Genomic DNA, 13,661 nt, shown 5'->3' with positions numbered 1-13,661 from the left:
TATAAGTATATAGCTATAATCAGTGTGCTGATTAACAAGTTTGGGGTTCTTGCCTTTACAGGTGTGTCTTTCTAGTTTTGAGTTCTTCACCAGGCTCCACACAGACTTACTGACATCTTTACATTATTGACAAACAGGATCTCTAGTCTGTTCTCCTTGAACACAGCTCAAAACCACTTCCCTGAAACCTTGATTTAGTCAGTGTGCTCTTAAATCTAACCACAGAAATTTCCTAGGATTTTTGTTTCAGCAGCAATTAGAGAGGTGACTTTTATAACAATTAACACATTTTGTTTTCCCAAAGTTCTTTCTAAGCTAAAGAAATGCCTGCAGGGTTTCTAAAAGCCCTTTCACTTTTCTGAATACCTAACCCTCTCTCAAATGGTACTGTGGCATTGGTGACGTTCTGTAGCTCCCATTTGCCATATACTCATTAGTAAGAAACCTAACAACAACCACATCTTGCCGTAAAACTTTTTCAGTAATATTTGCTTTTAGAAACTACCACAATGCATTTAATTGGAGATTAACTTCCTGACTCCATCCAAACTAGGCCTGTTCCAAGGTCCATTATGGGAAAAACTTCAGGATGGGTAGAGACTTAGTAATAATGAGATTATTCAGTAAGTAACATCCACTGAATAAAGGTTCAATGCTATGTATGCAGGTATGCAGGTATGTAGGTATGTGGGTTGGTAGGTAGGTAGGTATGAATGAAATCAATGAGCATTATTGAGTGGCCATTAGGTTTTCTGTGATGATACAAGCAGAGACACTGCCCATGCCAACATTTCTCTCTTTACCTTAAGTTATTGCTGTTATTCTAGAATGCAGGGAAATAGAGTTACTTCTGGTTGACTAATTTTATCAAGAGGAGATGGCATCATAAAAATTAGTACAGTAGCTATTCATAGGAGGGGCTTCAACTAGAAAGTGGCAATAGTGAGGGCCATGGAGATAGATAATTATCACCTTCTGCTCTTCCTAAAAATGTCCCCATTATTAGGACACATAAATTAGACTGTTTATTGTTCTAATATGTGTTCATATTTATCGTATAATACTTATAAAGGTGTCAAATGATTTAACATTTGGAAGTTTTGTTTTTTTTCCACTGCCTTTCCTGTGTTTGAAATTTCTGCAGAATAGTTATGCCAAGTTGTATGTGAATATGTCTAGCAACTAGAAAACTGTTGGGTTAGCCAAAAAGTCCATTTAGTTTTTTTCTGTAAAAAAGACATATTTTTCATTTTCACCAATAACTTTACTGATTTGGATATTTTGAGTATGTCGGCTATCTCCCACTATTGGCTTCTAATGGGTAGAGGCCCGGGGTGCTGCTCAGCATCTTCCAATGCATAAGACAGCACCACAGCAAGGAAATATTTGGCCTAAATATCAGTAGTACCTAGAAACTTTGCAAATCACTTTTGACACATTCCATCAGTCACAGCACCTTCTCCATACACTGTACAAATCTTTTTTTGCATTTCAGTTGCATTTTTATGTTTCTTAAAATAATAAAGTATAATATGCCAAAACATGTTGCATATCTTCTTCCATCTTCAATATTAAAATGACTACACAAAAATTCACCAATTTTGATGTTTTTTTAAATCCACGCTGATATGACAGCTGCCACAATACAATCTAACAAAATTGTTTTGAATGAAGTTAAAGACAGCTAAGCACTACTAGAGCCACTGAATGGAAAAAACCAAACTTTTTGGCCCACCCAATATTTCCTCTTAGATAGCCTATTCTACCCACAGAGAACTCCAGAGTCAACATCATACAGAATAAAAAAACTTCCTCCCACTGTCAGTGTTTCCCTACTTACCTTGGAGACACAGAAAACAGTTAATTCTTCACATGACAGCCATACACGTGATTCAAAACACCGTATTTCTTCTGATTTGTCTTTTTTTCCAGTGTAAATCTTCCCAAATACTACAGCTTGCCTCAAAGGATATTGAGTCCTTGTTTTACCTCTGAATATGCTCTAAAATGTATACTTCCCTCTTAGAATATAATGCTCATCACTAAACACAATATATTGGGGGTGGTCTGATTACACTAAAGTAATTCATCGAAACTGCTGATTTACAAATAAGTGCTTTTACATAAATTGCCAGTTCATTCACATTAAAATGTTCTTTGATTATTTTTGACAGTGTATGGCTATTCATATTTGCTAAGTCTTTCACTGTAACTTTCATTTATTATTTCTCATGACAACCTTCTTCAAGTTTTGTTTTTCTGTGCTGAGAGAAATGACTACAGGTCTTATTTTTACAAATCATGGATGATATTAAAGTTAGTTATGCATAATATATAAAAAATGAAATAACTACTGCATTGTGGTTACATTTTATATAGTCTCTTGGTTACTCTGTGGTCCTTAAGACCTTGAAATCAGGATATGTCATGAATCTTGATAATGGGATTTTCTGTTTATGATAAGTGTCATAAAACCACAAAGTATTTTTGGATTCACACATTTTGTAAGACAGATCATGGGCTAATCTTCCATGGTGTAGAAGGTGCTGACAGTCCATGAAATGCAATAAAGAAGTCTTATTTCAGACACTCACACAACAAGCCTGGCAGCCTTGTAAGGATTTAGTTGGTGCTGCTATACTGATAAAGGAGATTATTTCTTTGGTCTCTCATGTAGTACTGCATAGTCCCACATTGCATTTATTTTTTCCTCCATAAAAATGTTTTTCAGCTAAAATCATGGTTTGATTGTTTAAGGTATCACAAAACTTAGGAATAAAGGGCCTTTAACCAAACATATCCAAAAAGAGACTAAGTCTATAGAGAGACACTATATAGACTGTAAGCCTACAGAAAAGGTGCTATTCTTCCAAGGAACCAGACTGATACAAATACAAAGTTAATTTCTAAGCCACCACCTGGCAAAACTGAGCTTTCTGAGATGAACTAGACACATTTAGTTTCGTTCTTGCCACACACTACATTCTGTTGCCCAGTTTCTGTTCCAAATTATGCCACAGTCTTATATCCATAAACCAATTATTCTCTCATTCTCTCTAGATCTTTTTCTTTCTTTTTTAATATCATAATAGCCAAATTCCCTGTGAAATGGGGAAGAGGGAAGGAAAAGAGGACAACTAAACCCAGGTATTATACTAATTGGGACCATTTCTCTATTTCTGTCTCTTAAAGATGTCATTACATGTGACCCCAAATGACCGTTTACTTCAGGAAATATGTATATCAGTATGTATTCAGTCAAACTAATTTGGTGTAACATGAACAAATCAAGCATCTAATTTGTTTTATACTTCTTTTAAATTTTTATTTATTGAGTTTGTGTGTGTGTGTGAGAGAGAGAGAGAGAGAGACATTAATTTGTTATTCTACTTATTTATGCATTCATTAGTTGGTTCTTGTATGTGCCCTGATCAGAGATCAAACTTGCAACTTTGGCATAGCACATGACGCTCTAACCAACTGAGCTACCCAGCCAGGGCTGTTTTATGCTTTTAAAGTACTTTTTTGAATGACTTATTGAAACCATGCTAGAGTTCCTTAAATTAAATACAGCTCATAATGACCATGTCCTGTATCTTCATAAGAGCCTGCAAATCTGTAGTAGTGGATGGTACACATGGCACTTAATGGCCTCACCTTCTTATGGATAAGCAGCAAAATCCTTATGGGTCAAAACCTATGATTGATTTTTTTCCTGCCGCCTCACATGCAGACTTAATTTAGATATATTAGTTTCTACTCCAAGGCTCTTTATCTTTTATTTTTTCTTTTCCACTCCTAAACCTTCAGTGCCTTTATCAGAATAATGGACTCTAAATGTTTTGAAAGGGTAATCTTGTGAAATTGTTTGTACAGCTGAGTTATAATTTAAAGCTTTCAAGTTTCATCCTTGACCTCTTCACTAGATCAGCTCTCTGTTCTTCAACTTTCTGATTACACAGAAGACAGCTAAAACTAAGTCAATTAAAACGTCTTCTCCTTCCTTCCTTCCTTCCACCTCTCTTCCTCTTCTCTCCTCCCCTTTCCTTTTCTCTCCCTCTTTCTGTCCTCTCCCCTCCCCCTCCCCTCCCCCTCTCCCTCTCCTCCCTCCCCTCCTCTCCTCTCTCCCCTCCCCTCCCCTCTCCCCTCCTCTCCTCTCTCCTCTCCTCTTCCTCTTCTCTCCTGTCCTCTCCCTCTTCACCTCTGATAGCTATCAGTCTGTTCCATGTACCTATGCCTCTGTTTCTATTTTGTGCACCAGCTTATTTTGTTCATTAGATTTCACATATAAGTGAGATCATGTGGTATTTGTCCTTCTCTGACTGACTTATTTCACTTAACGTAATAATCTCAGGGTCCATCAATGCTGTTGCAAAAGATAAGATTTCATTTCATGGCACACATAAACTAATTACTAAAATTATGCAGCACACCAAAAAATAAATTTTTTACCAATCTGACAAAAAGTAGGTATGATTTTGATTCATTCACTCTTGGTGACTATTGTTGTGTTGGCTGTTGTGGTTTTTTAAATTTGATAATCTAAGGGAAAAGAGGTCAGTGCCCCTGACTAAATAGTCAGGTATTGCATGTCTTGAAAATCCTTGCAGCGCACCAGTGTGCCGTAGCACACAGGTTGAAACTTGCTGATTTAGAAGAAGGATATATGGAGGGAGGGAAAATAGAATTTTTTTTTAATTTTGTGAAGATAGTTGTAAAGATTGATGTTTCAACTTTTTACACAAAAAAGTAGAGTTCAGAGTAAGGCACAATATGGCAAATGCTGTAGGAGAGGAAGAAATCATGTCTGTGCAAGCACAAAGAAGAGAGAATTTAATTTCAGCTAGGGGAAATCTATGTGAATATAACACTCCTCCCGAGTGCTGCTGAGTGCAGTAAACCACAATGCCATCACGTCGCTTCTGTGGGTCCTGCATTGCACTCAAAGTGCTGCTGAGTCAACCATTCTCACCTGTAGCGGGATCCCAAAAGCATTTATCTTACCCCTAAAAACAGTTTTCTTCTTTCTCTGTAGATGTATCAGAAAAAAATTGTTTGATTAAATGGCCCAGTGTCCACATACCTGATGTGTTCTTTAAGACTGAGTCCTTTTAATGAGCAGGGAGGATGAGTGCTTTATGAGCAGAGACCATTCAACAGTGATGAACAGTGAGACCAGTTATATAGACAACTTTGACTTCATATAATGTAATGAAAGTACTTGGGTATATTATAAAACACCTCCAGGCTGATATTTAAAGTATTCTTTATTTTGTTGTTTTACTTATAAAGATCACTCAGGTTGGTCTGGAATACTATTCTTTGAAAATCTAGGCTTCTAAATACAGACTTGACTCTGGTTGATTTTGAGTGATGAGCTATCATACCATAAGTTTTAATTTTTCTTTTTTCTTTTTAAGTTTTTTATTGTTCAATTACAGTCATCCACATTTTTCCCCCATTACTCTCCCCTGCCCTTCCCACCCCCCTCTCCCACATTCAATCCTCCCCCTCATTGTCCTTGTTCATGGGTTCTTTTTATTTGTTACTTGAACCTCCCCCTAAAATTATTTAATATTGTTTCCTTACAATATGTTCCATGACTATTATATTGAAAGTGTCTGAGGTTATTTAATTTATAAATATAAATGAGTTATATTTTTCTTAATATAAATATAAAAATGTATATTCTATAACAAGATAAAATATATATTATATAATATATATATTCCAACAAAGCCTAGAAAAACAAACTGGGTCTGTTTTATAGATGCTACCTAATATTATTATAACACATGATTTCCTGGATTTATAAACAGCATCACTGGCCTATACCTATTTCTATCTACCTACAAGCACTGCCCAATAAAATCATTTTATGGAATGTAACTTTTCAGTTTTTACCTCAGTGTGTTTTTATTAAGATATACATGTCTTTGTATATATGAGACTTCTAATTTTTTATTCTGTATAATTAAGCTCCATGCTTACAAAATATAAAAACATCTTTGTATCTCAGCTTAGTACATTATAAAATTGTAAAGTCATCTTTTATGGTGGTTCATATTTCATTATCAGGACCATGCATTCTTCTTTTTTCCCATATGTCTCCCGGGCTTTTGCCAGGTATATCCCATCAAGAGATAACAATTCCCACTTTAACTTTCACCCCAGTGTGAAGTTAGAGTTATTAAAAGATAAAAATACACATAAATATTTCCAATACATGTGAGTTTTTCCTTTTCAAAAGATACTTAAAACAAGAATAATTGTTAAGCACACTTAGGTCTATTTGATGTCCTATGATTTAAGGGATATGGGATTATAAGTGACACAGATATCACATGTGTTCATAAGCTCTTTACTATATACACTTCCATATATATTAATATACTTGGCCTTTAAAGCTGAAGTGGGAGGTCCTTTTCTTCACCCTGAGCCTGAGCTGCTGATGCCTTCCTCGGAACGTGTCCACACCCTCCTAAACTATACTGATGTTAAGACACAAATCCTTGAGAAATAATGCAGTATCTTAAATAATGACAACTTACAGTATTAACATTTCTGAGTTAACTGATTCGTTTTTAAAAAACCTACTTGAATGAAAATGGTTTGGGATTCATGTAATAATAGCAGGTAGCATTTTTTTAGAATTTATAGGAAACTCTAAGTACTTTACATATGCTAATTGTTTTAATACTTCTAATAACCCTATGAACTAGAAATTTTTTATCCATATTTTATAGATGGAGAAATGAACACAGAGAGGTTAAGTACTTTCTCAGAGTCACAGAGCTTGTAGCTGGTGTTTGAACTGAGACACTTTGGCTTCTGGTATACTCTTTACATTTTACAAAAAATATATATATATATATATAGAGAGAGAGAGAGAGAAAGGGAGAGAGAATATATATGTATGTGCTCAAATTCAATGTTTTCATTGCCTTTTTATCCCCACCTGAGGACATTTTTTCATTACTTTTTAGAGACAGGAAGGGGGTGGTGAGAGAGAAATATGGATGGAGAGAGAAACATCAATCAGTACGTGCCCTGACCGGAGGATCGAACCCGCAACCTTTCAGTTTACAGACACTGCTCCAACTAACTGAGCCACACAGGCCAGGGCTGTGTTTTCATTTCTTAATAAGGAAAAAACAATGGGTGCAATTTCACAACTTAACTATTATAGTTAAATTTTTCACAGAGAAGGATGAATCACTTCACACTTTCTTTTAACTAGGCAAAGAACTGTATTACAAACTTCTGTTTCAAACTTTATTCCCAGGCTTCTTCAGCCTAATTACCTGCAAAGAGTGATTTGTGTATAAGCAAAAACTGAAAACAGCTGCAGCGTCCAAGGGGATTTGGCTTAAAAATATTAGAGATCTAGATTTTATGAGATCTACATACAAAATTTGAAAAAGCATTCAGTATAACTGAGCAGCTCCCATTAATTTTTTCAAATTTATCTTCTTCAGAAATTGACTCAGTTCAGTTTGCTTCATTTTTGGAAGCCTCATCACAATTCCCCACAAGATCATCATCCTCTTTGGTAGCAAGGGGTGCTTTATCATTCACAGATTGTTTGGGCAGTTCTTCAGCCAGTCTCCTTAAACTAGGCAGACTGCTGCACCAAGCTGGATTAAGACGCTGGGTCGCTTTTCTGTCAGCTGCTTTGTCTCAGGATGGCCTGTAATGGTTAAAGTGTTCGCTGCCAGAGATGCCTAACGTTTAGGGTTGTTCAAGTGGATCACTGTTCCTTGGTTTGTGGACATATTTACCTTTCCAATACCAGAGATATAGTTTACCCCTAACTCCTTTCAGGAGAAATGAAGTTGTTGTTTTTTTTTTATCATCTGCTATAGCTGTTCTGTGAATCACCTTCTTCTTTCTATGAGCAGTTCCTTCCCACTAATACGCACCTGTGCCTGCAGTTTGGCTTGTTTTTCCTGGTTCACAATAGTTTCTTTTATCTTGTTGGGGGAGGGAGTGGGCCACGTGTGGGACTAGTTTGGTATTCAGGGGGTCTTGGGTGGATGAGCAAAGAATAAGCGCACATACACAGGGATGAAGATGGCATACTTTTCTTACCTTTTTTTTTTCTTTTACCCTTTCTGAGGAAAGAAAACACCAATATTGGTCATTTTCAACACTTTCTAATATTTTATAATTTCTTGAAACATGGCCTACTGGCAACTATTTTTTCTTCTCTGTTCCTTTTTTTAAAGATGATGGTGATGAGATACTAGAGACTTGGGGAATGGCTAAAAAGTTTAAAAATTCACATTTTCTGCATCCCCAGCTTTATCAGTCACAGTTTGTGAAACACTTTCTTGTATTTGAAATAGAGTGAACTTTTATTTTATTTTTGTGAAAAAAGACACAGCTATGCTCAAATCCTTTCAGTGATAGAAGGAATTCCACATACGATCTATGATTCTAGGTCAACCTGAATTTTAGCTTCAACTGTCTGCAGACAAAAATTCATAGAGTTTTGTAACCTGATGCTGCCCTGGAATTATCTACACCAGATTTGCTAAAGACACAGAATGAATGAGAATTAAATATCCTTCAAAATAGCAAATTGGAATCTTTAGACTCAAAAGTAATTTCTTTGATGATTTTTACTTAATTACTATTCTTATGTACCTGTTCAAGAAATGATGAGCTATCTCTATCTTAGAACAATTAATTTTAGGCTCTTTGCATACATAGAAGGTAAATATGGAAAACAAAATAACAACCTGATCATAATGTCTTTACTATTTTTTGATGCAAAATAGAAAAGTAACTTCACGTAGTCATTTGAAATTTTCTGTATGGAAAAGCATTAAATTGAAAGTTCTGGGATACATACAGCAGTGTGCTGATAAACTGACAATATAAAGCCCTGATTTGCAGATTTTGACTAGTTTTTGTGATATGAATACTCTCAGTATGTGTTGTTTTCAAGCTATGAATGGTTTTAACAACTGGCTCCCAAAATTCCTGGAAGTTTAGTAATCACTTCTCACATACAACTAAATGCATAATTCTATGACTTGGTTACCAAGCCCCCATGCAAGTGACTGCAGGAAATTGGTTGTATTATGGCCACAGTGCTTCACCCCTCATGTATCCACACCCTACACCATGTAACCTTGTAGTGTCCTACCACTGATACTGGGGACCCAGCCAAGGGACTTTCTTTGACCAGTAGGCTGTTAGCAGACATGACAAAAGTGAGAGCCTGAAAAAGGCCTTAATATTTTCCCCTTTCTCTTGGATTTCTGCCATTGTCATTAGAATATATTCAGGCTAGCAGAGCCTTATTGTTTTTGTCATTGCAACAAATACCATCCTAAATCATTTGACAGTCAACCAATCCCACGACATGTGAGTGAGCCCAGTCAAGATCAGAAGTGTGTTTACCTGACTTACTGCTGAGTACAGATATATGTGCAAGCTCAGCCTAAGTAAGTGGAGCCACAGGGAAATGCGAAATAAATACATTAAAAAAAATGTGTTCATTGAGGTTTTGTGGTTACTTGTTATATGGAATTATTTTGTCAATAGATGACTAATACAATGATACTATTATTTGTCAAGCTTTAATTATGATGACAAGAATTTACACAAGAGGCAGTGTGCTTTGTGAAAAGAGATCAGTGAAATTTAGGTTTGAATTTAAGATTTACCACTTACAGGTGGATTGCCCTAAGAAATTTATTTAACTTCTCTCTGCCTAAGTTTTCTCATTTTAAAATTGTGGATAACTGGCCTTGCTGAATTATTGTGAACACTAAATCTATAAATGTTTACATGTATAATATATTTATTGTTATAATTTTATTCATATATTATATATATATCTGTTTACATCTGCATCTATAAATACAGATGGGTTTACAAAGTGGAAGTTGTGACTTTGGTATAAAAAACAGAATGCAAAAGTTAAAACTACTGATGTTGATACCATTGGAAAATAGAGGTTTATTTTCTTTATGATGAATTGCTATAAAGTGATTAAGGGATTAAGGACACATATCTGGAATCTGGCTGCCTGGGGTTGATTCCCAGGTCTACCATTTTAATACTGGAAATCACTTAGAATTATAAATTTTTTACTTACACCATACATTATAATAATTATCTATACTATAATAAAGTAATAAAGCACATGGCATATAGTAAGTATTCATTAAATGGTGAGTATCATGTAGTATAGCTATTTGTTTACCAAGGCAAAATGAGGTTGATATTCTGATAAAATTAGCTATGATAATAATTTATTTTTTTAATATTAGCACAGATTATTTGGGAGGGGAGCAGAGTGGCCAAGCCAGGTTAAGGCAATGTTTGCAGGAGTTCCTCTAGTCTCCAGAAAACAGGCCTATCAAATCATTACACTAACAGTTTCTCTGAAGAAAATTTCAACTTGGGACCCATAAACATAAATTTAGGGGATGTTTTTAAATTGCTATCAGTCATATGATGTTTTTGGCGTCCTCTCTAGCATATTCATGCAAGCTAGCTTTCCTGCTAAGGGAAAAACTGAGGGACTTGAGGAATGCCTTTGTCGACACTCTGGCTTATAAATCAGGATAAAAGCTTCTTAGGTTAAGGTAAAAAAAAATCAGAAAGCAAGTCAGAAAGAAAAAAGATTTAAGGAGATAAAAGGCAATCAAAACCAGTGCCGAGAGGTTAACATGGAGTAGAATCTGCCACAGGATAGAAAGAGGAGTAGAAATACAGTACAGTTAATTGTGAATTTGAACATTGTGAAGATGACTGCACATTCCTTGCTTCACAGACAATGGGCAGGGCAGGGGTGTGCATGGTCTATAACAGGTGTTTGGAATCTAGTTACCACTTCTTGGAGGAAGAGAAAAATAGGGTAGTATGTAGCTACTTAATGAGATGTGGAGTGAGGTAGGCATATACAGGCCTGAAATTGAATTGTCATTTGGAATGTGTGCTCCCTTCCTGGAGTAAGCACCTAGGATTCATCAACAAGCTTGCCAAGATATGTAAAGCTTACCAACCGTCCTCCTCAGAGACATTTATGTAGGAGGACTGAGAGAGCCAGAAGAAAGATGCAACGTAGTTTTACGGACCTGGAGCTTTTAGGAGGAAAACTGGAAGACTAAGGGGAACACAGATGGATTTAGACCTCAAGCAGAAAGTTGTGACTTTGGCACAAAAAGCAGGTGCAGAGTTCAAAATTGCTTATGCTGATGCTACTAGAAAATAAGGTTTTCTTTTCTTTTCTGTTTTTAATATTTTATTTATTCATTTTTAGACAGAAGGGAAGAGAAGGAGAAAGAGAGGGAGAGAAATATCAGTGTGTGGTTGCCTCCCGAGTGCCCCATACTGGGGACCTGGCCCGCAACCCAGGCATGTGCCCTGATTGGGAATCAAACTGGTGACCCTTTGGTTCGCAGCCCTTGCTCAGTCCACTGAGCCACACCAGCCAGGACAGGTTTTATTTTCTGTATGATGATGACTCCACAATGATAGATTCCTGAAAAGGCATGGAATAGTAGGCAGTGAAAGACCAGGAGAAACATGTATGAAAAAGATTTAATCTGACTAAGAAAGATCGAATTTGAGAAAGAAAATACGAAGAAAGTGCTACAAAATCAGGTACTTTGGAAAATATTGAACAAAAACAATCATATTCATGTCCAATAATTCTTGAGAGAAAGTAGCAGAAATAAGAATTAGAAACAAGGGTAGTCCATCATGTAGCACATTTCCTATCATCATAGATGCTCAATAAATGTCTATAGATTGGATAAATATATATACAGGGCTTTTTAAATAATGCCTATTTTTTAAAGGCCTATAAAAAAGTAAATCAAAAATTTTAACTAAGAAAGGAAAAACAGTCTCATAAATACCAAGATTTTGTGAGAGTTACTCTTTGACTAGAAAATGGGAATTGTGAGGAGAACAATCTGCCATGGGGCATGAGGGTTCCTGCACTTTCTGACTTGGTATGCCCAGAATGCAAGACACTGGCTGCATTTTGCCCAGGCCATTGCTCAATTTTGTGTTTTCAGTGAGCAACCTTGGGGAATGAGGTGATATCTTTCCCCAAAGACCAGGTTTACTTTTGCCTGTTATAAAAGTTTTGCCTCAAGCTCAGTGTTCTTCTCCTTAAATGTAGCCCACAGCTTATGAAGGCATTCATTTAGGCCTACCTGCATTATTTCTACAGGAATCAAAGGGCATGGGAGCCAAAGCAAACCAACAGAAACTTCTGGCTACTGCTTTGTCATGAGTAATAAAATTCTTTTTTTCTGATTCAGGAATCTTGCGTTTTTGGCCAGCATCTATGTAACAGTAACAAATTGGCTTATTAGCTTATTAACAGGGTAAAATCTAATACCTTCTGTATACTTTTTGACAGCAACAGAAGGATATATCTTGTTCATAACAAACATCTCTAATGGGAGAATGGAACAGTGCATGTTAAAAGAAGCTACTGAACTTATTTATATACATGAGTAATTTTGTTCAATCCAGGTTCTGAAAGCTATCAAAGCTATCAATGAATTAAATGGAGTTGGGGTCTTTCAGATATTATTTGTGCCCCTTTTCTGTATGCATTCTACTAAAACTCTGTCTTGAGTGATTTATATTTTTCAGTGGAGTCTTGCTAAACTAGCTCTGCCTATTCTGTTTGTGTAAAAGTGAATTTTAACATCTAGTTCTTGATTCTCTACTCTTTAGTCAAACTTAAAAATTATAATGCCATTGGCCACTCATTTATAATAAAATTTAAGTCACATGACTTAAATTACAGTATTAACAAAGATATTCACAATATAATAAATGAAAAAGCTCACAAAATTATATATACCATTAACTTCCAAATTGCAAACCTCTCTATTTGTTGGTGTAGTTATAATATAGTTTGGGGTTATACGTACCAAAATGTTCATAGTGGTAGGGTTAAGCATGGGTTTAACCTTGTTTGTATTTTTCATATTTTTACAATCCACATGTGTTACTTTTATAGTCATGAAAGTTCTTTAAAATAATAATACATACTTACAACTCACATGTAATTACTGTGCAGTATGTAAAATGCAATATGCACTATGAAGGCATGTAAAATAAAAGGAATCTTCTAGATTTATATTTCTATACTTATTTTATCTTAGTATTTATTATTTATATATCTAGATTTTTTTAGTGTATATATTTTAAAAATAACTGCAAATGTCCTTTGGAAGAGATAGGACAATTGAAAATTTTACTTTTTTTTCCCTTGCAAATCTAAACATTTAAAAATGAAAGCCCAGGGGGCAAAGAAAGCATGGGTGGACAATAAAAGACCAAACAGAAATTTCTCACCACACAGATGATTAGTGCAAGAGCAGGATTCAAAGGTTTTCAATACTATGCTATACTTCATCTTTTTTCTCTTTTTGAATTTTTTAAAATTTTATTGTTGTTCAAGTACAGTTGTCTGCATATACCCACCACCAATCTCCCTCACTGCAGCCATCCCCACGTCCCTCCCCGGATTCCCCCATCCCTAGGTTTTGTCCATGTATCCTTTCAGTTGTTCCTGAAAACCCTTCCCACCTTCCCTCCCATTATCCCCTCCCACCTCCCTTCTTGTTACTGTCAGATTGTTCTAAATTTCAAAGTCTCTGGTAATATTTTGG

At 35.7% G+C, this 13,661-nt stretch overlaps 1 long non-coding RNA gene and 1 pseudogene across 2 annotated transcripts in view; one reads left to right on the top strand and one right to left on the bottom strand.

Moving 5' to 3' along the window:
• Nucleotides 1-13,661, top strand: part of LOC139440845 (uncharacterized) — a 191,488-nt gene that overhangs the window by 7,248 nt on the left and 170,579 nt on the right. The window lies entirely within an intron of this gene.
• On the bottom strand, nucleotides 7,492-7,775 carry LOC112305327 (transcription factor BTF3 pseudogene; annotated as a pseudogene).

The sequence above is a fragment of the Desmodus rotundus genome, chromosome 4, assembly GCF_022682495.2.
Source record: "Desmodus rotundus isolate HL8 chromosome 4, HLdesRot8A.1, whole genome shotgun sequence".
Taxonomy (NCBI): domain Eukaryota; kingdom Metazoa; phylum Chordata; class Mammalia; order Chiroptera; family Phyllostomidae; genus Desmodus; species Desmodus rotundus.
This window is presented reverse-complemented; position numbering and strand designations above follow the sequence as displayed.